This window comes from Oryctolagus cuniculus, chromosome 16 (genome assembly GCF_051225735.1).
Source record: "Oryctolagus cuniculus isolate XC-2025 breed Fujian yellow rabbit chromosome 16, ASM5122573v1, whole genome shotgun sequence".
Classification (NCBI taxonomy): Eukaryota; Metazoa; Chordata; class Mammalia; order Lagomorpha; family Leporidae; genus Oryctolagus; species Oryctolagus cuniculus.
The window spans coordinates 62,823,763-62,848,603 of NC_142882.1; the positions used below are offsets into that span (position 1 = coordinate 62,823,763).

A 24,841-nucleotide genomic window follows, 5' to 3' on the forward strand; every position below is an offset into this window, starting at 1 on the left:
TCTACTAATGCCTGCTTCTAGCCTGTGCCATTCTTCAGGACAGAATCACCATTTTTCATCACATTCTCCATCATCCCTCCTCATTTCACTTTTGTATCTGTCCCAATTTCTTTATGTTGATAGTGCCTTCCTAATTAATTGTGTTAAAATTTTGAGGCTAAATCCAAGATTGGTAGAATGATTGATTAGTTTGACCGGTAAGGATAAAGAAAGGGGGAATGACATCTAGGTCAAATTCTTTGAATACTAAACACCAGCAACCCATTTCACTCATTCGTTTTATAAGCATTTAGCACTCCAAAAATACAGATTTTTATACTTTTTATCTTATCTTGAAAAATTTTCCAAAAACATGCATGACAGTGTTTAAATAATTACATAACTGGTCAAGAGAAAAGGTCAAAGTTCTTGAGAAAAATCTTGGTTGAATTCACATTATTTTCCCTTTCTGGTTTCTTTCCCTGTGTATGGCTCTTCATGACTCCCTAGGGTTTGTAAACTAGGTTGAGTCTGAAAAAGCAAACTTGCCTTGACTGGAAAACTTAAAGTTCTCCATTTCACTGACTAATAGGCAGCCTCTTGAGTATTCTTAAAGAATGCAGGATTTTATCTCCCTGAAGGGATATATGTTTCACAACTTTGATATTGCCTAATGCAAAAATACTCAGTTGTGTGGCCAGAATATGTAACTAAGCTATTTCTAGAATAAAGACAAAGCAACTTACCCTTAATGGAGTGCCTATTGCAAATGTGCAGGGTGCTTAATGTTGTTATATGATGATCTCTTTGAATCTCTCAAACCACTTTCAAACTCAACCTGTCCCACCATTGGATGGATTATCTATGCTTTGCATTTATCATACAACAATTACTTCTTGATAAGTCTGCCTCTGCTCTGGACCATGAGCTCTTTGGGGCTAGATATTATGCCTTAATAATTTTTATATCATTGTTGAACCTCCATTTGCATATTCACAACAAATTGTTAACTAAGTGATAATACTCATTTTACAGAGAAGGAATGAGCTATAGTGACCTTACATAATTCATCCAGGGTCACTCAGTTACTAATAGAGTTGCTGATAAAAAAAAATAAAATAAAAAGCCCTTGAATGTTATGGTATTTCTACTAGTAACACCACTTCTAACTATGGTCTGTAGAGTTTTTATATAGACATTTGATGCTGTCTATCTTGTGTGGGAAACAGACAGTAAAGTGAGATAGTCTGGGCCATGTTGTGAAGATTTAATAAAAAGATCACAGAACTGTCACAGGAACAAAGTTCAGAAGCAATGAGGGCAGGGATATCTCTCTTCAGGCATCTGCTAGGAATCTCAAGCAGCTAAAAGCAGTGTCTCTGGTTAACTCTAAACTTGCTTGTTATCTATGCAGAAAAACAGAGAAAAACAGCCACAGGAAGGTCAGCACTGACCGGATTCTTATCACTAGTATACTCTCTTCTCTCTTTTTATGATTGGCCATGTCTCAGGCCATTTTCTTTCTAACTCCTTCTCTTCCAAACTCCATATTTTAACCTATAAAGGTGCTTCCATAAGTTCATGGAAAATGGAATTAAAAAATGTCTATTTTGTATAAAAAAGTTTTGATATCTACACATAGATTTTTCATAATATACATTTTTCCATGAACCTCTGGAAGACTCCTCTATGCATGAACTTCAAATATGTTTGCACCAAAATGAACACCCTTTAATTCTACCTTTCTTGAAGTACTATCATATTAATTTTTATTGCCCATATGACTGGAATCTCTAACAATTGTTATATGCTTATAGCTTTTTTTAAATATTTATTTTATTTATTTGAAAGACAGAGTTACACAGAGAGGTAGAGACAGAGAGAGAAGTCTTCCATCTGCTAGTTCACTCCCTAGTTGGCTGCAAAGGCCAGAGCTGCGCCGATCCGAAGCCAGGAGCCGGAGCTTCTTCCGGGTCTCCCAAGGACTTGGGCCATCTTCTACTGCTTTCCCAGGCCATAGCAGAGAGCTGGATCAGAAGAGGGGCAGCCAGGACTAAAACTGGCGCCCATATGGGATGCAGGCGCTTCAGGCCAGGGTTTTAACCAGCTGCGCTGTAGCTTTCCTTTTGTGTCTATGAAAGTCATTCTTTACTTAACATAACCATCCTTTACTCACTGTCACCCCAAATTGCAGCTCATAGCATAATACTTCAGGGATAAAATATTTTTATACTCATACTTGGGTGGGTGGAGCTTCTCTTACTGGTCACTGTAGATCAAAAACACCTACTAGTGTACTAAATAACACAGGCACAGTGAACTGAAATCCAAACTAAATTACATTTTCAAATACTATTTAGAAATAAAGGTACTAGTTTAGCACTTCCAATGTAACATTGAACATAACTTGATTCAGTTTTTTCTATCGATTACAATGGATTACAGTTACTTTACAATCATTCTCTAAAATGAACACCTATTTAGTGGTTGCAGGAGTGTATATGAGTAACAAATTTCTGGGGAACAATTCATAATGCATATCACACTCTTAAAAGAGGAGCTGAAAGGGTTGGAATTGTGGTACAGTGGGTTAAGCCACCACCTGTGACACTTTCATAGCATACCATATGGGGGTCAGTTTGAGTCCCAGCTTATCTGCTTCTAATCCAGCTCCTTGCTAATGCACCTGGGAAAGCAACAGAAGATGGCTCAGGTGCTTGGGCCCCTGCCACCCACATGGGAAACTCAGATGGAATTCTTGACCTCTGGCTTCAGTCTGGCCCAGCCCTGGCCTTTGTTGCCATTTGGAGAGCGAACCAGTTAGTGAATGAAATGACAGAATAGCTTGCTCGCTCGTGCTCTCTCTCTTTCTAGAGAAAGAGAGAGAGAGAGAGAAACTCTTTCAAATATATAAATAAATTTTTTAAAAAAAGAAGAGCTGGCATTTGGCATAGTGGTTAAGATACTGCTTGGGATGCCTGCATCCCATCTGGAGTGCCTGGGTTCTTGTTCCATCTCCATTCTCAAATCCAGCTTCCTGCTAATGGGCACCCTAGGAGGTAGCAGGAGATGGCAAGCTGCTTCCCTGCCACCGACAAGGGAGACTTGGACTGCTTTCCCAGCTGCTAGCTTCAACCTGCCCAAGCTCTGGTTGCTGTGAGTATATTGGGAGTGAGCCAGTGAGATGAGAGCTCTCTTTCTCTGTCTGACTCTCAGTCTTCCAAATAAAGAAAATAAATTAACAAAAGTTTATTTTTAAAAAAGGGGAGGAGGACTATAATCAAGAAGGCATGAGATATATTCTGGAGGGCCAATAATACTCAATTTTGTGATCTCAGTGGTAGATACATTATTGCTTATGGGTGTTTGTTAAAGCTCATATCTTAAAAAAAAGCTTATATCTAAGTTGCATATATTTTTCTCCACATTATATTTCACAATTAAAAAGCTGCTTTAAAGTTTATGTTCTATTATGCACTTGAAATAGTTCTTCCTAAGTTTAAAAAGGGTGTAAATAATGATGTTAGAGCATTGATTATAATAGCATAATTTGAAAACAAGAATATCCAACAGTAATAGTTTGGTTAAGTAAAGTATACCATGTACACACAATGAGGTGTGTACATATACCGAAGTAGAAGTTGCTTATAACATGAAAGAAAAATAAGTTGATAAAACTGTGTTCAATAAAATCCCTTTTCATTTATACAATTATATAATCCATTTATAAAGAAAATGTTTGGAAATACAAAATGTTAATAATGTTGAGTGAAACCATGGTGGGGAGCTTACTTCTTTTTGTTTATTTTCCTAATTTTTCTAAATAACCTTATTTTATTGTTCTGACAAGGAAAAAACAATTTTAAAAAAAAATTTTAAGACTCATTTGCTCTTCTACTCGACAGAAGTCTTGGCATCATTTCTCAGTGTTATTTCCTTTTTACTTTTTAAAATAGAATATACATTTTACAAGGACAATCAGTTCTCTTCACAGCCTTACATGTTGAAATGTTAGTGTATTTTATTTGTTGACAATTTGGGTGTGGTCAGATATTTTCAAGTTTTAAGTTTTAATTTCAAGTTTTAAGCATTAGTATATATTCAGAATCCTTTCCTAAATCAAAACTATCTTAAAATATACATACATTAGAAAAAGTGACATGCCTTTCTGTTTTAAAGAACTATCATTTTGAAAAACACATTAGTCGGAATTGAGTATTTTTCTTTTATTCTTTTTTAAAAGGTTGCCTGTTCACAAATTCATTGTTAGCCTAAGGCCTAATTTGTGAGTGATATTCAAGTCATGAATTTCACATTTACTATGACATTTTTACATTTCTACTTAGAAGTACTTAATGTCATACTCTCAAAAGGAAATACACACATGGAAAACAGGAAGCAGATAAAATGCACTGTGGAATGCACAGCGACTGCGGCTAACCACGCTAGCCACTGGGTGTCTCCACTGTCTCACACCATGCACTATCTCTGATGGAAGTTTCCAATGATAACAGAAGAGCCAGGCTTTATTTACAGAATGCCTGATTAGGAACTGATGCAGCAGTTACACGCCCGTCATTTTTATTTAGAAACAGTTCTGCTCATGTATGCAATATTCTCTTGCGTTTTTTGATAACTTGGGTATTTGATTAGCCAAGAAGAGAAAGGGAAACCTTTATTTTTTCCTTAATCCCCCATCATTTGCTCCTCCAATTTTTTTAAATCAGAAACAATTATTCTTCATCTGAGACATCTTGGATATTTTCATAGCTACCATTTTCAGAGTCTAGCATAGAACAACTCAAGTGAAAATAAGAAAAGTTACCACTAGACCTGAATATGGTAAATTCTCCTTTTGAAAGAGTAGAAAACTACATTGCTGGGAGCCTCTGCCTCCAAGAAATGTCACTGTGTCTGTTAAGGAAGAGGGATCGCCCCTGGATGGGGAATGAGCCTCTCTGGGTAAGGGGATTTTAAGGCTAACTCTTCTCAAGATCACAGATCTAAACATGGAGACTGTTCTTAATTTAGAAACGTAACTCCAATTCACATTTCTAGATGCTCCTAAGCTTGCAATCTGTGTGTTTAGGATAATTTTTTTTTCTACATCCCATCCTCTTTCACTTTAATTTTTCTGCTCCCAACCTATCACTTTTCCTTAAGGATTCTTAGTTTCTTTCAATGTCCCATCCATCTCCACCTCTGTGTCTCCTTTGCTGTCTCCTTTCATTTGCTAGGTGAATAGATACTTTTTGAATGAAACTTGTGGTCTTAAGAATTCTACTTTAGTCCTGAATCATTCCATCAGAGGAAAGGAATTTCAGGAATTCAACATAAATTGTTCAGAGTTTAAAGTGTCCCTAAAAAGGAATACAACTGAAAACTTTAACTACTATTCACAGTAATTTAATGTTGGCTACATCACTTAGCTGCCTGAAGGAATTAATGAACAGTGGAATCAGATGATAAAACTTGAATTCAAGCAGCAGTGAAATTAGAGAACATACTTTGACTCTACAAACTATATAGAGTAGCTTAACACAGAACTTGGTGTAGATGAAAAAAACTCCAAGTGAGAAAGTAGAATTAAATATCAAGTTCACCTTATCAAGAAAAGATACAGTCAAGAGTCAGAAAATATATCATTTTTTATATATTCAAATAGATGAAGGGAAAGAAGTAGTAAAGGATCTTGGGTCCTAAGTTTGGAGAAAGAAATTTTTTAAAAAGATTTATTTATTTGCAAGGCAGAGTTACAGAAAGAGAGAGGGAGAGAAAGAGAGAGATCTTCCATCCACTGATTTACCCCCTCAAATAGCCCCAAAAGCCAGAGCTGAACCAGGCCAAAGCCAGGAGACAAGAGCTCCTTCTGGGTATCCCACATGGGTGCAGGGGCCCAAGCAGTTGGGCTATCCTCCACTGCTTTCCTAGGCACATTGGAAGGGAGCTGGATAGGATATGGAACAGCCGGGACTCGCAACAGCACCCATATGGAACACCGGTGTTGCAGGCAGCAACTTTACCTGCTACACCACAATGCCAGCCCAGAAAAATTTTATATTAGGTGACTCACAGAGTTCTCTGCAGACACAATAGGAGAGGACTAAGGAATCTGATAGGCTGATTGGAGAAAGAAGGTGAATCAACTACCACCCTCGCCAGAGAAGACAGAAACACACACAACCCCAAAAAGCTCCAGTCATATCACATGGCCTTAGGGTAGGTCCAATCTCCTATCTGGGATATCACACATGTCATCCTGGCTGTACTTCAAGCTACCATGTTCAGATCCTATGATCTTATAATAAAATAACTCAAGGAGAAAAAAGGTTATAATTTGACATGAATGCAGTATGTTCTCCTTTTGGGAAAGGAGAAAACTTCTATCCCTCTCAAAAACAAGAATAATTTCCAGAGTGTGAGAGCCAAATGGCAGCAGCCACACCCACTTTGGAGGCCTCATTATCTACAAACTCTCCTGAAACCAGATTTATGCTTTGCCGAATGACATTCTATGCAATGACTGGACCTCATGAGACATCAGCTTGTATTTAGGTTATGCAGGCCTTGAATGGGGTCAAATGTGTATCTAAATGTTGTTAAATGTCTAGTGAATTTTTGCAACTAGGCAGTTCCCTCCTACTGCAATGTGATCCCACCATTCTTTCTTTTCATTTTAACCATTAAGTTTCCTAGAACACAGAATAGCATGAAGAATAAAATGAACATGCAGGTACTTGTCATTCAGCTAAGTCATATCTTAACAGTTTTCCATATTTTAAAAAATAAGTGGCTGGCACTGCGGCTCACTAGGCTAATCCTCCACCTGCAGCGCCAGAACCCTGGGTTCAAGTCCCGGTTTGGGCGCTGGGTTCTGTCTCGGTTGCTCCTCTTCCAGTCCAGCTCTCTGCTGTGGCCCAGGAAGGCAGTGGAGGATGACCCAGGTCCTTGGGCCTTGCACCTGCATGGGAGACCAGGTGGAAGCACCTGGCTCCTGGCTTTGGATTGGCGCAACGCGCCGGCCGTAGCGGCCATTGGGGGAGTGAACCAACAGAAGGAAGACCTTTCTGTCTCTCTCTCTCACTGTCTAGCTCTGCCTGTCCAAAAAAAAAAAAAAAAAAAGTTTAAAGATTTTTCACAGGGCCAGCGCTGTGGCACAGTGGGTTAAAGCTGCGGCCTTCATCGCCGGCCTCCCATATGGGCGCCAGTTCTAGTCCCAGCATTGCTCCACTTCCGATCCAGCTCTCTGCTATGGCCTGGGAAAGCAGTAGAAAATGGCCCAAGTCGTTGGGCCCCTGCGCTCATGTGGGAGACCCTGAAGAAGCTCCTGGCTCCTGGCTTCCAATCAGCTCAGCTCTGGCCGTTGCGGTCATTTGGGGAGTGAACCAGTGGATGGAATCTCTCTCTCTCTCTCTCTCTCTCTCTCTCTCTCTCTCTGGCTCTACCTCTCTAACTCTGCCTTTAAAATAAATAAAATAAATCTTTAAAAAAATAATAAAAAAGATTTTTCACTTATTATTTGGAAAGCAGGGCATCTGAGAAAGTGGGAGAGACACAGACAGAGATTCCTTCCACTCGGTGATTTGCTCCCTGAAAGGCTGAACAGCCAGATCTAGGTCAGGCTGAAACCAGGACTCTGGAACTCCCCTGAGGGTAGCAGGAACTCAAGTACCTGAGCCATCATCCACTGCCTTCCAAGGTGCATTAACAGGAAGCTGAATCAGAAACAGAACAGCAGAACTCAAACCAGTGCTCCAATAAGGAAGCCCTGTGTTGCAAGCCGTGGATTAATGCTGGCCCCAGTATTTCCCATATTCACCTGAGCTCTTTATCTAGAATATTTTTTAAGCATTTCAAAATACATCAAACATAGGTGAAAGCCCTGATACCATCTCTCCCAACCCCTTCTCCATTTTCCTTCCTTGGAGGTACTAGTACCATGAATTCCATGTGTATCATCCCATGCAGCTTCTTATAGTTTGACAATATATGTATGTATTCATAAACAAAATTCATACCGATGGATGTTTAATCTTTTATAAAAATTGTACCATATTCTATATAGCCTTCTGCAATTTGCTTTTCTTATTTAACATTGTATTTTTAAGATTTACCCAATTCACTACATCCACCATAAATCTTCCTTTGTTTGAATTTAGTTGCTAAGCTCAGTTTTATGTGCTGTTGCTTACTCACTAGACAGTCTGGCCACACAAAATTTTACCATCTAGTGGAGACAGTGAAGGATTGCAAAAAAAAAATTTTTTGAACCATAGCCATAATGGTAATCCCAATAATACCTGATTAAAAAGAAGGACATATTTCAGACATTAACATACAGTTGTTAAACATCAGTGCTATTCAAGTTATAAAGACCAGTAAATGCATCACTATATTGTTAGGCTGTGAGATAAGAGGTAAAGAACTGGTACCTAAGATTTAGTGGTCCTGTAGTCTAGTCCTGACACTGCTACCTCCAACAATTTATTTAACTTCCCTGGACTTTTAATATTCTCATCTGTAAAATGAATCAGGCAGCTACCGGCGCTGTGGCATAATAGGCTAGGCCTCCTCCTGCAGCACCAGCATCCCCTATGGGCGCCAGTTCATGTCCTGGCTGCTCCTCTTCTGATCCAACACTCTGCCTATGGCCTGGGAAAGCAGTAGAAGATGGCCCAAGTGCTTGGGCTCCTGCACCCACATGGGGGACTCGAAGGAAGCTCCTGGCTCTTGACTTCTGATCAGCCCAGCTCCTGAAGTTGTGGCCAGTTGGGGTGAGAACCAGCAGATGGAAGACCTTTCTCTATGTTTCTCCCTCTCTGTGTCTGTGGCTCTACCTCTCAAATAAATAAATTAAAATCTTAAAAAAAAAAAAAAAAACAACTTCACATTAAAAAAAAAATGAATCAGGCAGCAGGTGTTTAGCCTAGCAGTTAAGAGTACCTAGGTTTGGTGGCTCATTTTACCTCTCTGTTGGAGGCTGCGCTTTCTGTCTCTCTAGTTCTCTTCGGGCTACCTTGGAGTAACCAGAGAGCCCAGCACTCCTTTACCTGAGAGCTAAACACCAAGGAGCTGTCGCCAAACTGCTATGGACTCACCAGAAAAGCCTGACCCAACCTTATCCGCAGAATCTTTTTGGATTTCCATGGGAAAAAATTCTCAGGATTCAGAAATGTTAACAAAGAACCTCAGCAAATTGACGCTCAACCCTTCAGCCACAAAAACTTCCCCCGCACCGGAAGTGCCACCTTGACAGTCTGACAGAGTTGTCAAGATGGTATTCCAGAGGCCCCAGAGGAGGAGAGGCATAAGGACAATATTATCTGAGCGGAGAGAGCGACTGGCCAAACTGAGATTCCTCCTAACGTACCAGTATTCACAGGTTAAAAAACAAAGCAGAGATGATCCTAACGAAGTTAAGAGTGAATCAAGAAGTGAGCCATTCAAATGTTGCTGCAGTTACTGCCTAGCTCATGGATGGGATCCATCGGAGAATGCTAGAATAGGAATGGATTATGACAAAGAGTCAATTTAAGCATAATCTCTATTTTACTGTTCTTGCTAGTAATTTTATACAGTAGAACACTATGCTAAGATAGAGTTGTATACCAATAATTTTGATGACCTATGATATTAGTTGTAATTCTTTCTCTTCCTACCTCGGTACCAGTGATTTATATGGAATCTGTAGTTTGAATGTATTTGAATGACTTTCAATATCATTCAGTTTTTTTGTCTTTCTGGTTTGACTCAGAGAAACCAATAAGTTCCATGTATTCCCATGTGTTTCAGAAGACTAAAGGCAATGAGATGAAACAGCACCAAGAGCTGTGCAAAGTGACTTGTGGGAAAGGAATGTAAAGAAAACATTGGATGTTTTGTCTAGAGCATAATTAGGACAGATAATTAGATGTTCTGGTTTTCAAATGTTTGAATTACAATAAAAGGAAATTTTGTGCTGTTTCAATTTTCAGTAGTAGATAAATGTGTACATAGAAGAACTAATTAAAATTGACCTATTTGGGTTTAAAAAAAAAAAAAAAAGAGTACCTAGGTTTGATTCCTTGCTCCAGCTCCTGACTCCAGCTTCCTACTAATGCAGATCCTGGGAGGCAGCAGTGGTGGTTCAAGTAGTTGGGTTCCTACCACCCATGTGGAAAACCCAGATCAAGTTCCTTGCTGCCCATAGCAGATTGGTCCAGCCCTGGGTGTTGCAGGCACTTGAGGAGTGAACCAGTGAATGGGAGCTCTGTCATATTGTTTATATGTCCCTCTGCTTCTCAAATAAGAAAATAAATAATTTTTAGTGAATCAGTTGGACTAGATGCTCTTGGTGCTAATTTTCAATGATCTGTGACTTAATTAAATATTATAAAGGCTGAATTTTTTAGGTCTTATCTTTTATGAAAAAAGATTTATTTGTTTCAAAGGCAGAGTGACAGAAAGAAAGGGAGAGCCAAAGGGAGAAAGAGATCTTCCATCTGCTGATTCATCCCCAAACGGCAGCAATGGCTGGGTCTGAGCCAGGCTGAAGCCAGGAGCCTGAAACTCTATCTGGGTCTTCCACATGGTGGCAGGGAGTCAAACACTTGAGTAATCATCCACTGTTTTCCCAGGCAAATTAGCAGGGAGCTGGATTGGAAGTGGAGCAGCTGGGACTCAAACCAGCACTCTGATATGGGTTGCTGATGTCAAAGGCAGCAGCTGAACCCACTGTGCCACAGTGCTGGTCCCATTGGGTGATACCTTTGAGAAGAAGTTAATTTTCTGTACAAAATGTTCATGATGATATTTTCACAAGGAAAATGTAGAATGTATTAATAACTTAGTTTTAGGATATAGAGTATATTTATTTAAAGTACTGTTTACTTATAATTTTGTGTATAGTTATAATTATGTAGTTGTAATTTTGCATATGGTTATAATTTTGTCTTCATCCCACATTTGTTCACATCTATAATTTATTTATTGGAGTCTGTGGTGCTGACACCTTCCCTGATTATGACATTGCCCTGTGGGGAAACAGGATCCACTCATGGTCCATTAGAGCATACAGAATCAGAAAAATATCTGTAGGGATGCTGGGCAGACAAATTAGTGTAAGGATAACTGGGGTGGGCACCTTGTGTCAGAATCACTTGCAGGTGATTCGGCAGTTTCTTGTATCACTCATGAGCCCTTTAATTACAAGGATGGTGCTCTCTAATGAAAGCAGCAATCTGCAGAATTCTACCTTAACCATTTGTCAGAAAAAAATAAGTCATTTTAGAGGAGTTTTGAATTTCCGGTCATAGAAATAAATAACCATCAGTATGAAAAATAACTAAGTATAATTTTAAAAAGCCTTCCTTGTAACCCTGGAAATTTAAGAGTGACACAAGAGATAGAACCTCCCCTCTCCTCCCTCATCCTCCCATTCCTGCCAATTCCTGTCCACAGTTCTTTCTTTTCTTTTCTTTTCTTTTTTTTTTTTTTTTTTTGACAGGCAGAGTAGACAATGAGAGAGAGAGAGACAGAGAAAAAGGTCTTCCTTTTTGCCGTTGGTTCACCCTCCAGTGGCCACCGGCCATAGCGGCCATTAGGAGAGTGAACCAACAGAAGGAAGACCTTTCTCTCTGTCTCTCACTGTCTATAACTCTCTCTCTGTCTCTCTCTCTCACTGTCTAACTCTGCCTGGCAAAAAAAAAAAAATTTTTTTAAAAAAAGGCAACTGACATTATATAATTATATATATTATATATAAAGCTTTTTAAAAATAAATGGTGATAAAAAATGAAAAGAAAAAAAGAAGGCATCTGGAAGTGGAAGCTATCACTACTACTGTAAGTTCCAAAAGCAGGAACAGATAGGGTGCACCTCACCCTACAAAGGCAGGTGGGGGTAAAGAATTCCCCAAGAAGACTGGCAGAGGAGAAAGCCAAGCCTAGAACACCAGGAAGATCAGTTCTCAGCGGATCAGAGAAAGAAGCAAAATAAGTGAGGTAGAGTTGTGAATTTACCTTATGGTTTGGCCTTACTAATACGTTTGTGCATGGTAGTACCAGCAGCTGAACCAAGAACTGTCAAGAGAGGTAGAAAGCAAGCATGTTGGAGATCTGGGGCCTTGATAGGTAGTAAAATGTGATGGCAGATGAAGACACCACAGGAGATTGTGAGAGATCAGTTAGGACAGGGACAGAGGAAGTGGCAGAGGCTGCTGGGCCTGTTCAGTAACTTGGAGGAGGTGGGCACAGGTGAGTGAGCTGCCAGGCAGGACAGACTGGATTGGCTAGTACAACATCAGAGGCTACAGTGGAGGCAATTATAAGAGAGAGAAAGAAGAGGCATGGTAGGCAAGCCAAGGTAGAAGTCAGGATACAAAGAGATAGAGCAAGCCAGACGGCTATTACAGGGTGTCCAGCTTTCCAGAAGCAATCAAATAACCAAACTAAACTGTAAGTTAACATAAGCCAAAGCTAATGTTAACTTTATGCTTTGCTGGGGATACAGGATCATTAACTGTTATCAGTAATGCCCATGCTAAGATCATTCTGGGATGTAGACAACTGCTTCCCTTAATTTTGCTGTGGACATTTTCAAGAAATAGGAAAGGATGAAAGCAAGACCATGGACCTATTCTTTAAAAATGAGTGCCCTGGCCGGCGCCGTGGCTCACTAGGCTAATCCTCTGCCTTGCGGCGCCAGCACACCGGGTTCTAGTCCTGGTCGGGGCGCCGGATTCTGTCCCGGTTGCCCCTCTTCCAGGCCAGCTCTCTGCTATGGCCCGGGAGTGCAGTGGAGGATGGCCCAAGTACTTGAGCCCTGCACCCCATGGGAGACCAGGAGAAGCACCTGGCTCCTGCCATCGGATCAGCGCAGTACACCGGCCACAGCGCGCCAGCCGCGGCGGCCATTGGAGTGTGAACCAACGGCAAAGGAAGACCTTTCTCTCTGTTTCTCTCTCTCACCATCCACTCTGCCTGTCAAAAAAAAAAAAAAATGAGTGCCCTGGGCAGGCATTGTTGTGGAGTGGCTTAAGCAGCAGCTGGTGATCCTATATCCAAGTGCCTGGCTGTGTCCTGCCTCTACTTCTGGTCCAGCTTCCTGCCAGCATGCACCCCGGAGGGCAGCAGGTGATGGCTCAAATACTTGGGTCCTGCTGTCCACATGGGAGACCCAGATGGAGTTTCTGGATCCTGGCTTTGGGCTGGCCCAGCCCTGGCTGTTTAGGGCATCTGGGGAGTGAACATCAGATATAAAATCTCTCTCTCTCTCCCTCTTTCTCCCTCTCCCTTCCCTTCTCCCTCTCTCTCTCTCTTACTCTGTCTCTTTCTCTTTGTTACCCTGCCTTTCAAATAAATAAAAATAATAAATTACCTTTGAAAAAACTTATACACATTAACTGAGAAATCTTGAGAACATTTAACTGGCAGTATTGAGATTCATATATTTTTACCTTTTTGTTAAAGATTCACTTTCCAGGAATAATTAAGTTAGTCACATTTTTATCTTCCACTGAAGTATAAATTTAATTTATTGTAAAGAACTACCATATGAATACTAACGTAATCTTTTGCTTCATACATAAAATGAAAAGAAATGTGAGTGTGTAGTACAGTGGTTAAGTCATCACTTGAGACACCCACATCCCATATCATAAAGCCTGGTTCAAGTCCAAGCTACCCAACTGCTGATCCACCTTCTTGCTGATACACACCCTGGGAGGCAGGAGGTGATGACTCAAGTATCTGGGTCCATGCCACCTACATAGGAGACCTGGAGTAAGTTCTGGGCTCTGGGCTTCAGTCTGGCCCAGCATAGGCTATTGGTAGTATTTTGGGATTGAACAGTGGGTGGAAGGCCCTCCCTCTCCATATGTCTGTCTGTCTCTCTCTCTCTCTCTCTCTGCCTTTCAAATAGAATGGAAATGAATAAAAATAAATAAGAAAGATTACTCATGTGTGTATACATATAGGTCAAGACTAAAAGTTAAGCATGAGTTGAAGTCTTTGGTTAACAACAATTCAGGGCCAACGCTGTGGTATAGCGGGTAAAGCTGCCACCTGAAGTGTCAGCATCCCATATGGGCGCCGGTTCAAGACCTGGCTGCTCCACTTCTAATCCAGCTCTCTGCTATGGCCTGGGAAAGCAGTAGAAGATGGCCCAAGTGCTTGGGCCCCTACATGCGCATGGTAAGACCTGGAGGAAACTCCTGGTTCCTGGCTTCAGATCGGTTCAGCTCTGGCCATTGTGGCCAATTAGGGAGTGAACCAATGGATGGAAGACCTCTCTCTCTCTCTCTCTCTCTCTCTCGTTCTCTCTCTCTCTCTCTGGCTCTCAAATAAGTAAATAAATCTTTTTTTAAAAAAAATTGGCAAGTTCACAAGTTTGAATATGTGAATATGTAATTCTATTCTAAAGGTGACTAATTTGTTTAAGTAACATTGTGTCAGCACATTAAAAGGTAATCCTGTCTCAACTGTAACTACAGACTGCAAATCTCGTGTCAGTGCAAATTTTTGCTAACAGATAATTAGTGACTCCACTGAAAGCAAATGTTTAGAATGGAATGGAAGTGTAGATGGGAGTTGATTAATATGCTCATCAAACTTCCTTGTTATGATACTAGCAAATATTTGGTTATCTTTAAGTTTATCCATAGTAGACACAACAATATCAGGGGAGCATAATCTCTAAAATGATTTGTCCAAAGTTGCTATCAATTCATCCTAGCAACAAGGCCATGTGTTAGCTGGAGTTATTGCTGCCTGAGTTAAAACAGCTGCCGTGGGAATCTGGTCTGAACAGTGAGTTAACTGCTGTTCACAGTCATATCTGGTCTTTCCCACCCCCAAATATATACAAAAGATTTTTGTCATTCTTGGCATTGGGAACAGAAGTAGCAAGGCATGCCAGCAGAACTCTAAAGGCAGAATGTCCTTCCACCTGTTTTATGCTGTAAGACAAACTTCCAAATGTGAGGCGGCGTGGAGCGCTGCTTCCTTGAATGGCAGCTGAATGCACCAGCAGGATCCTTGGCAGCAGTGCCCAGCCACTGAAGCCAGGCATTCAGGGGAGCTAAATGGATAAAAGAAACTTGAGCAAACCGCTTCCTGGAACACTGGGAGCTTGTATGGGAAATTAAGAAGTACCAGATTCTCTCTATTCTGACACCAGCCAAGGTCAGATTTAAACTCCAATTTATTCTACTGTTTCTTACCATAAAAGTTCTATGGCAAGGTATGAAGGTAATAAAATATTCCCTTTTCCTTTAGAAAATAGTGAGTGTTAATGAATGTGTTGCTGTGCTCTTGCTTGAGAATCTTTATCCGTCCTAGAGTGACAGCTTTGTACCACAAATCAAGCAAAATCAAGCTGGAGAGATTCTTTCAGAGAAGACAAGAGACTTTTTCTCCTTCTCAAGGGACGGTTCCTTAGGAGAAAGAGGAGTAAGTTGTGCCAAGCTGCTAGTTATGTCTTTTGATGTCGTCTCAACAGCAAGCTTGGGGCTGTCTCTGGATGGGGAGAGCTTGGGGCCGGAAGAACTGCCCCAGGGGAGCACCAGTAATCAGAAGAGTACTGGGAAGATACATTAATAGCAGAAGACCTAGGAGAGGCCAAGGTTCCTGCTAATTTTATTCTATCTGCCTGGTCCCCCCTGGGAGCTAGTTTCCAGCCAGGATACCCAGGATCTCAGCAGCTGTGAGAAGTAATGACAAGTGTCTGAGGGGGCGGGAGCAGACAGAGGATGAGAATTCCTCCACTTATTTTCAGTTTCTCAGGAAGGTTAAAAGAAATTGTTTACCCAAAATACAACCTCAAGGGTGACTTTTAGTTAGAAAGAATGTCTCAACTCCTTGGTCTCCTCTTGGGAAGTTCAGTTCATTATGATTTAACAAAAATGTTTGTTTATAAACAAAATCTTCCATAACAGGGGTTCTGTAGGGGAAATCATCTTAAAAGCAGTGGAGATGAGATTAGAAACACTGCCCTAAAGAAAACTGTTTAAGCCATGTTATTTTTCAAACTGTGTTCATGAAAAGAATTATAAACAGCGGCTAACTTCCCATTATACTCTGTGTCTAATTCAAAGAACTGAGGTTTAAAAGGATGGCTCAAGGGGCAGCTGTGGAAATCCCAGAGTTGCCACTGCCTGCAGAACCTTCATTCCCCAAGTATCTGAGTGCTGCTATGATGAGGCCCAGACGTTCTCTTTATTTGCCAGAGCTGTGAGGACACGGTTGAAATTCAACAGAAGTAGATCTTGCTCAAGCCAGGGAGCCTTCTCATGGGGTTCTGGAATCTTTAGAGGTTTTTCCAAAACAGAGGCAGAATGTACATATACCGACTTCCACGGATCCAAGAAATGCAGGCAACAGTGTGGGTAACTGGCCCTGCTCTCACTGCACCAGCAAGAACAAAATCATTTGTTTTCACCTGGCACAAAAGTATATTCCTTCATTCGACAATCAGGCACGGCTGGTGCACCTCTCATGCACAAGGCTTTGAGCCAACTGCTGGGGATACAAAGATGAGTAAGACTCGAGGTGCCACCATCAGGACTGTCAACAATTAACCTCAGTGGACAGGAAGCCAGCCGGGACCTGGGTCCCATTTTCCTCCTGATAGGAGAGCCTGCACCCAAACTGCTCATGAGACCAGTTTCTCCCTTCCATAAACCACAAGGTCTTCAAGTGCTGGGTACCTGACTTTCCCAGTCAACTGCAAAAAGCTGGTATCTAACCCTAGCCTGGATGTTACTCAAGAAGTCTGGATTATCTGCCCACTCACTCTTGCCCTCTAAGGAGGGCAACAAGGGGGTAAGTTCCCTCCGCTGCACCACCCACTCACAGCATGACCAGCAGACAACCTTAGCTCTTCTTTTCCTGTTGATTCTTGCTTTGTAACTGTCCCCCAGTAAAGCCCATGAGATTTCATGGAATTCATTACAAAATCGCAACCTTATTGCATGACAGGTGATGTACTACGAAAGAATCCATCTTATACAATGATGCTTCCCAGTTTCTGTCATCCTACTCAGCACAGTGCTGACATACCCTGTTAGAAAACCAAGAAGGATTTTATCACCAGTTCTGGTGGGGACTGGCCAGAGGGAGGGAAGGGGAACCATCCAGGAGCCTGTGGCCCCTCCCAGCTGCGGGATGCAGTCCCCGCCAGAAAACCCCGAGGTTCCTGCACTGACAGTTCCTCTAGGGCAGGGCCTATCTTAACCCTGCAGTGACTGATTGCCTAGATGCTTACTTCATTTGTTCTTGTGTTCATTCACTTACTTACTTAATCAAAGCTGTGTTAAGGATTAAGAGAGAAGCAGCTTGGGAAATGCCTTTTAAAAGTGTAAAGCTCTACCCAAAAGGATGTAAAGGATCCAGATATGTATAAATTGGATCCATTAAAAGGGAAAACACACATCATTTAAAGACTAACATTTATGCTTTCTGGCCTTTACTATTTTTAAGTAAGAGTTCAGCTTGATGTCATTCATTTCCTAAAATTACAGTCATCATCTGTGTTTTACAGGCTTCCTTTATCTCTAGAGACATTTCCTGTTCTGTCTTCTTTTGCCCCAGTGACAATTTGCTTATTGTTGGTTTGAGGTTTTATTTGGCGGGGAGTGGGGGAGGAAGGAGAGTTCACTTTTTATAAACTGATATGAATCCCCAGTTTTGAGGAGAGGAGGAGGAAGTTAGGAGATGTCAGCCCTAACTTGGGTGGACATGTTTACCTTTTTCCAGCTGAATTGACTATTGATTTGAGAAGGAAAATGTCTCCCCATTTGCTTTAAAATTAGTTTCTCAAATATGTTTTTCAAAAGTCAGTGTCCACATGAACAATTATGCATGCCACACTGTGCACATATTACTGGTTTTTAAACCCCAAGTCCACATATCTGACCCTTACATAGAGCTTCTCGTGGGCCAGGTAGTATGTAAAGCTCTTCGGGCGTGTGGATTCAATCCTTCAACAACCCTACAAAGGTAGTGCCTTAGCCAGCTCGTGCTGCCACGACCAAATTCCAAGACTAGGTGGCTTACATAGCAGATACATTTGTCTCACAGTTCTGGACACTGGGTCCAGATCAAATTCTAAGATCAAGATGTCCGCAGAGCTGGTGTCTGGTGAGGACTCTGCATTTGTGTGTCATGGCTGCCTTCTCACTATGCTTTCATGGCCTTTCCTCTGTGCTTCTCAGACACAGAGGGGTGTGCGCTCCCTGCTGTCTCTTCTTAAAAGGACATCAATCCTGTGGGGCCAGGGCCCTACTTTTTTTTTTTTTTTTTTTTCTTATTAAGATTTTATTTGTTTACTTGAAAGTCAGAGTTACAGAGAGGCAGAGGCAGAGAGACAGAGAGAGAGAGAGGTCTTCCATCCTCTGGTTCACTCCCCAGATAGCTGCAACGGCCTGAGCTGCCTCAGTCGGAAGCCAGGAACCAGGAGCTTCTTCCGAGGCTCCCACGTGGATGCAGGGGCACAAGGACTTAGGCTGCCTTCCACTGCTTTCCCAGGCCATAGCAGAGAGCTGGATCAGAATCAGAGCCCATATGGGATGCCAGCACTACAGGCCAGGGCTTTAACCCACTGCACCACAGTGCCAACCCTGAAGAAGTCATTTTTCACCAACTCAGAGTCTTTAGCTGGGGACACTCTGATTAACTGAGCTGGTCCTAAATTTTTTTTTTTTTTTTTTTTTTTTTTGACAGGCAGAGTGGATAGTGAGAGAGACAGAGAGAAAGATCTTCCTTTGCCGTTGGTTCACCCTCCAATGGCCGCCATGGCTGGCGCGCTGCGGCCGGTGCACCGCGCTGATCCGAAGGCAGGAGCCAGGTACTTATCCTGGTCTCCCATGGGGTGCAGGGCCCAAGCACTTGGGCCATCCTCCACTGCACTCCCGGGCCATAGCAGAGAGCTGGCCTGGAAGAGGGGCAACCGGGATAGAATCCAGCGCCCCGACCGGAACTAGAACCCGGTGTGCCGGCGCTGCTAGGTGGAGGATTAGCCTATTGAGCCGCTGCGCCAGCCCCTAAAATATTTATTTATTTGACACAGTCCTAGTTTTTTTTTTTTTAATTAATTATTTATTTATCAAATTTCATCTGAAAGGCAGAGAGACAAAGAGATGGCCCAGCTGCTCGTCTACTCCCCAAATATCTGCAATAGCCAAGACTGGGCCAGACTGAAGTCAGGAGACCAGAACTCAGTCTTGGTCTCCTGGATGGGTGGCAGGGACCCAACCATGCTGATTCCAGTCCTAGGATTTCCAGTAGTAGGTGAAGGGGACAGCAGTAGATAAAAGGGAAGGTTTGGGAACCTGGCTGTCAGGGTCTAAATCCTCATTTGATTGTGTCCCTGACCAAGTCACTAGCTTTCAGTTTCCTCATTAATAAAAGTGATAGAATTAATAAAATCTTCTACCTTATGTGAGGACTGAGCAAGAGAATCTATGTCAAATTTAAATAAAATAGAGTCTTGGGGCCGGCGCTGTGGTGTAGCAGGTAAAGCTGCTGCCTGCAGTGCTGGCATCCCATATGGGTACAGGTTCAAGACCCCGCTGTTCCAGCTCTCTGCTATGACCTGGCAAAGCAGTAAAAGATAGCCCAAGTCCTTGGGCCCCTGCACCCACGTGGGAGACCCAGAAGAAGCTCCTGGCTTCAGATCAGTTCAGCTCCAGCCACTGTGGCCATTTTGGGAGTGATCCAGTGGATGGAAGATCTCTCTCTCTCTGTCTCTGCCTCTCTATCGCTCTGTCTTTCAAATAAATAAATAAATATTTAAAAATAAAATAGTACCTGCCTGAGTACTTGCTAAATAATCACTTTCTTCACTGTATACTTCTAAAGAGAATGCTTATACTGTTAAAAAAATTATTCCCCCAACTCCCTAATAGGAGGGGACACAGTGAATGTTAAATGAAAGAATGATAAATGTCTTAAGAGGTCAGTTCCCCACCATGACCCATTCTCAGTATTGCTCGCTTCATCAGGAAACAGGACAAGTTCTATTTTGAGGCAAAACCAGGCCTCACAGAGGCAAGAACTTTGTGAAACCACAGGCCTTACTCTTAAACCACAGCTACACCCACAGCCCAGTCTCAAACAGGATATGGAGAGGAACTGTTGCTGGCTTCCCATAATGCACAGGTGCTCACCTGTGTGGCACTTGTGAATTATTTGATATAAATGTGCAGGTGGGCTCAGTGTTTCTAGGGGGAGACATTGTGATGTGTTGTATTCCCCTTCAGAATCTATTTTATACCAGGTATTCCAGTTGTTGGAGTAAATTAAAACTATTAAGCACTATGTAAAATCTACTTGGGCCAGCTGAGCCTAATTTTAGGCTGTTAGTATAAACACTCATCAGAGCAACCACCACACCCACAAACACCAGAGTATCTGTTTTGCCTCTTTTGATTTGGTTGCGAAATTTGTGAATTGGGGAATAGAACCTGCATAGTGGCTGGGATGGTTAAGAACCAAGAGAAGGAGTTTTGAGGGTTGGTATGAGTTCTTCTCCCACTTAACTCTTTGGACTTGGTTTTAAACCCCAACGGTTAGGTGAGTGAAAGCCAAAAAGTGGAGAAACCATCCACAAGAAACTCTCGCCCCTTATTGCCTTTGTTTTCCTTGGTGCCCCGCAGGTGTGTGGCCTTTGAGCCAATGCTCTCTGCTTTCCTGCCTGCATGCTTGCTCCGCATGGCTCACTCCTGGCCTGCTCTCTGCCTGGTATGGACTCAACTTAGTTTCTAGACTTCTCTTTCTCCACTAAATAAAGCCCTCACTTTCCTGTGCATTTCTCTCACTGAATAAAAAGCTTAAAAACTTAAAAAAAAAAAAAAAAAAGAAGAAGAAACTCATGATTCTAAGGCCTCAGCATCATGCTTCAGATCCCAGGTGACAAAGCGTAGCTCAGAGCTGAGAGGAAGAGGTCAATTTCCCTGCCTACATACAAAACCCCACCTTGCTCTGACAAACAAAGGGCTAGCTAGCCTGGCAGGCTTGGCAGGCTTGGCAGTGCTGGGCAGGACCATGTTCTTGGCTTAGTCAGTGCTGCTTTCATGGTGAGCAGTAGTAGCAATGAAGATTTCCAAGTGGCCCTGCAGGAAGCAGGCCTGGAGGAGCCACAGCAAGAGAGAAAGGACCAGGTGGATGTGTGCAATTACAACAGCTGTTTTGTAAGCATGAATGACATATCCAGAAATAGCTCGAGGACACAGGGGTCAAGCTGAGAGCCTGTACCTTTATAATTTGGACATCAAAAAGGAATATAACCTGATTTTACAGTCTGGAAAGACTTGGACATGTTATAACTACACTGTAATTGCAATTAATGGATTACTTTAAAAGTAACCTACTTTCATGGAAAGATTGGTGGCTTACTATAAAATAAGGAGTTAGGTGAGTTATATTATACAATTATAGCCATTGCCAAATTGTCTAGGAATTGAAAAAATTGAGACACAAGTGAAAAAATCGAAATAGGCGATGCAAAAAGAAAAAATACATATCAAACTTGGGAAGAATGGAACTTGCACTATGGATAGTTTTTCTCCCACAGGTTTCAGCCTTTCTTTTCAAGGAGACCTTAGGAGTGGAAATATGGTTAAAAGCTGGACCAATGGTATGACTTGAATATTTACATGCTACTCTACTTAACACTGAGAAAGTGTCAGCTATCCCCATCAAAAGATGAGAAAGTTGATGGATGTAGGTACCTTTGACACCACTACTGATCACAGGGGATCCTTAGCTTTTGAACCACCTCCACAGCAGCCTTGTCAACACAGAGCGGAGGTGGAGGCTTCCTCTCCACAGATGAGAGCCACTTGGGTCCAGCACTAGAAGACAACTCCCCCAGAATCTCTAACACTTTCAATCAACTGGCACCTGCCCTGGGTTCCCATGAAAACACATTCAATTCACTGGGTCTTGTTAGGGCCATTTCCCTGGGAACAGGAGCCAGGGAAGCAAACCAGTGGCAGCCTGACTTGACTACCTCCTACTCTCTGTCCATTTCCCCCCAGCATTCATGCTTTTTTTTTTTTTTTAAGATTTTATTTATTTATTTGACAGGTAGAACTACAGACAGTGAGAGGGAGAGACAGAAAGAAAAGTCTTCTTTCCGTTGGTTCACTCCCCAGATGGCCGCAACGGCCAGAGCTGTGCTGATCTGAAGCCAGGAGCCAGGAGCTTCCTCTGGGTCTCCCACGCTGGTACAGGGGCCCAAACATTTGGGCCATCTTCCACTGCTTTCCCAGGCCACAACAGAGAGCTGGATTGGAAGAGGGGCAGCCGGGACTAGAACCGGTGCCCATATGGGATGCCGGCGTCGCAGGCAGAGGATTAACCAAGTGCACCACAGTGCCGGTCCCCATTCCTGCTTTCTTTACTCATCCTTTGCGTCTTAGCTGGTAAGTCACTTCTTCAGGGAAGCCTGCCTTGACTAGGCTAGGCCTTTAGTTGCCCTCTTTACTTCTTTACAACACTTATGATGAATAAATACAGGCATAATTTTGCATTTAATTACTGCAGATAATTTGGCAGGTATCATGCTCATACTGCTCAGTGATGGATCTCATGGGCTCAACATAGTGCCTGGCACACTGTGTAGTAAAACTTGAACAAATAAATGTTAGCATCACTGCAAAGCTTTCTCTTCATGGCTCACGTTTTAGGATAAAGTATTTGTGTGTTACTCCTCCTGTTAATGTTTTTGAACTATTTTATGGGTAATATGTAAATACATGCTCATTGTAAAAATCAAACAGCTCATATATATACACACATAAAATTTATGGTTTTATGTATGTAAAACATGCTGCAGTAAAACTTATTTGCATCTGTGTCATGAACTTTTATTCTTTTTAAAAAAATTTTTATTAATATAGAAAGAACAGATTTTATGCATTCCATAGGTACAGTTCCAAGATGGCTACTACATTTCCCTCAAGTTGCAGTCTCCCTTCACAACTCCACACTAATCCCACTCCAGTCATTAAACCACAGTTTCATGTGTGAACTTCCAGATATTCTGCATGTTTTCATGTATTACTGAGCATATATTCTCATACATGCATAATATGCATGAAATAGACATTAATTTAGAGTGCTTTCATCAGAATGCAATCACAAGGCAGACGTCATGCAAGATATTGCAGAGAGAATTGAATACAGGTGATGGAAGAGTTGAGAGGCCAAACAGAATGGTGAGAAGCCACTATCAATGCTAGGGCAACAGGGATGAAGGGGAAGCAGTGTTATTAGAGCTGGGAAGCCAGAGTCACCTGGAAGACTCTGGAATCATGGCAGCTTTCCCAGGCTAAAGTTAAAACTGTGAAGGCAGAGGATCTCTGGCAGAGGCCAGAGACAAATGCTGCCAGACACCATTTGAAGCAGGGAGAAAGGGAGAGATCACCTGGTTTCTCCCCTATTCCCATTCCTCAGTGTCCACCCATGGATCTCTATGTTCAGGTCTGCAAATAAGCCCCAGAAATACAGTTTCCAAGGAGGCAAAGCCCAGAATAGAGGATGGTCTGAAATAGATCTGACAGCAAACAGACAAAGGCCAGCGTCTGTAGTTTAAAATAAAATACATAAATGGCATCATGGCATATGCAGCATTCTAAATGTATCACTTACCGTTTTGATAGAGAGAGAATCTGGTTACAATGGCCATGGAGAGCAGGCTTGATCCGCAGAATCAAGGGTACAGCAGGAAAGCCCCGAGGAAGGCAACAGAAGGCAGAAGCTTGCCAGAGGAACACGCTCCTAGCAAAAAGAGAGTCTTGTCACAGCACAGCAGCCCAGGAGTTTGAGGGATACCGGCCTTGTTGCTCAGGAAGCAGGCCTGACTGCTCTGCTGAGAGTGGCAAGAGGGAAGGGCTGACAACTGCCTAGGAGTGGGACCAAAAACCCAGATTTTAGAGCTTGAAGGAAACTTAGCTCACGACTTCTACAAAATAAGGAACTGAAACCCAGAGAAGTGATCTGAAGAGCCCAAAGCCATGGGAGAGGGGGCAGTTGTTGGAGGAGGTGTTAGGGGACAGTTTGGCACCAATGCCTCCTCTTCCTGTTGTGAGTCACTGAGCCTTCGCAGAGAAAGTATAACAAGGCACAAGGAGCTCCAGAAGCGACTGCAGCAGTAAGCTCTGTCGGGAGACAGGGCCGAGCACCCAGCATGCCTTATGAAGTGTTCACCAAAGAATGTCTTTTTGTGGACACTCCCCTTGGCCTCTAGAGTCTGGTTTTCATTGTCTCCAGCACGATTTTGGAGTCTCCCATTCATCTCAGGCATGTGTCAGACACAAGGAAACATGAGATACACTAATGAATAAGCCATGCACCTCTAGGAAGTCAAAGCTTCTCAGGGATCCGGAAGTGAATACAAATGCTGATGATGCAATGCGGTATATATACAAGGGTACACCAAAACATTTGTGGGGAAAATGGGACTAAAAGGTGAGCTTGTTTTGGTGCAAATATTTTTGAAATCCATGCATAGCGTTTTCATAACACACATTTTTCATGAATTTTGGAAGACCCTTGTAATATCAGTGGCAAAGAAGAGAAAGGGAGTCATTGCTGAGGGAAGTGAGTACAGAGAGGCAGACAGAAAAAGCGTCAGAAAGGTGACATCAGAGAAGCTGGTGAGGAGGTACAGGAGCTCTTCACACACCTCCAATTCCAATGTTAAAATAACAGGATTACATCCACCTTCCGCCAGGCACCTCAGTGTTCCTCCAGGATATACAAAGCAGCTGTACCTCCCTGTACACAGGAAGATACTTGAAAAGATAATGGAAAACAGAGTGAAAAAATAAGCTTGTCTGATGCAAAAAAATTAAAAATCCATGCACATAAGAGGTCTTCAA

General features: G+C 42.3%; 1 protein-coding gene across 1 annotated transcript in view; it reads right to left on the bottom strand.

Annotated features, from left to right (window-relative positions):
- The window catches only part of HERPUD2 (HERPUD family member 2), an 81,822-nt gene extending 57,691 nt beyond the window's left edge, over window positions 1-24,131 (bottom strand). Inside the window, exon 1 of the mRNA XM_008261633.5 lies at window positions 23,610-24,131. The gene's annotated coding sequence lies outside the window, so the exon portion shown is untranslated. The remainder of the gene's footprint in view (window positions 1-23,609) is intronic.
- Window positions 24,132-24,841: the final 710 nt, after the last annotated feature.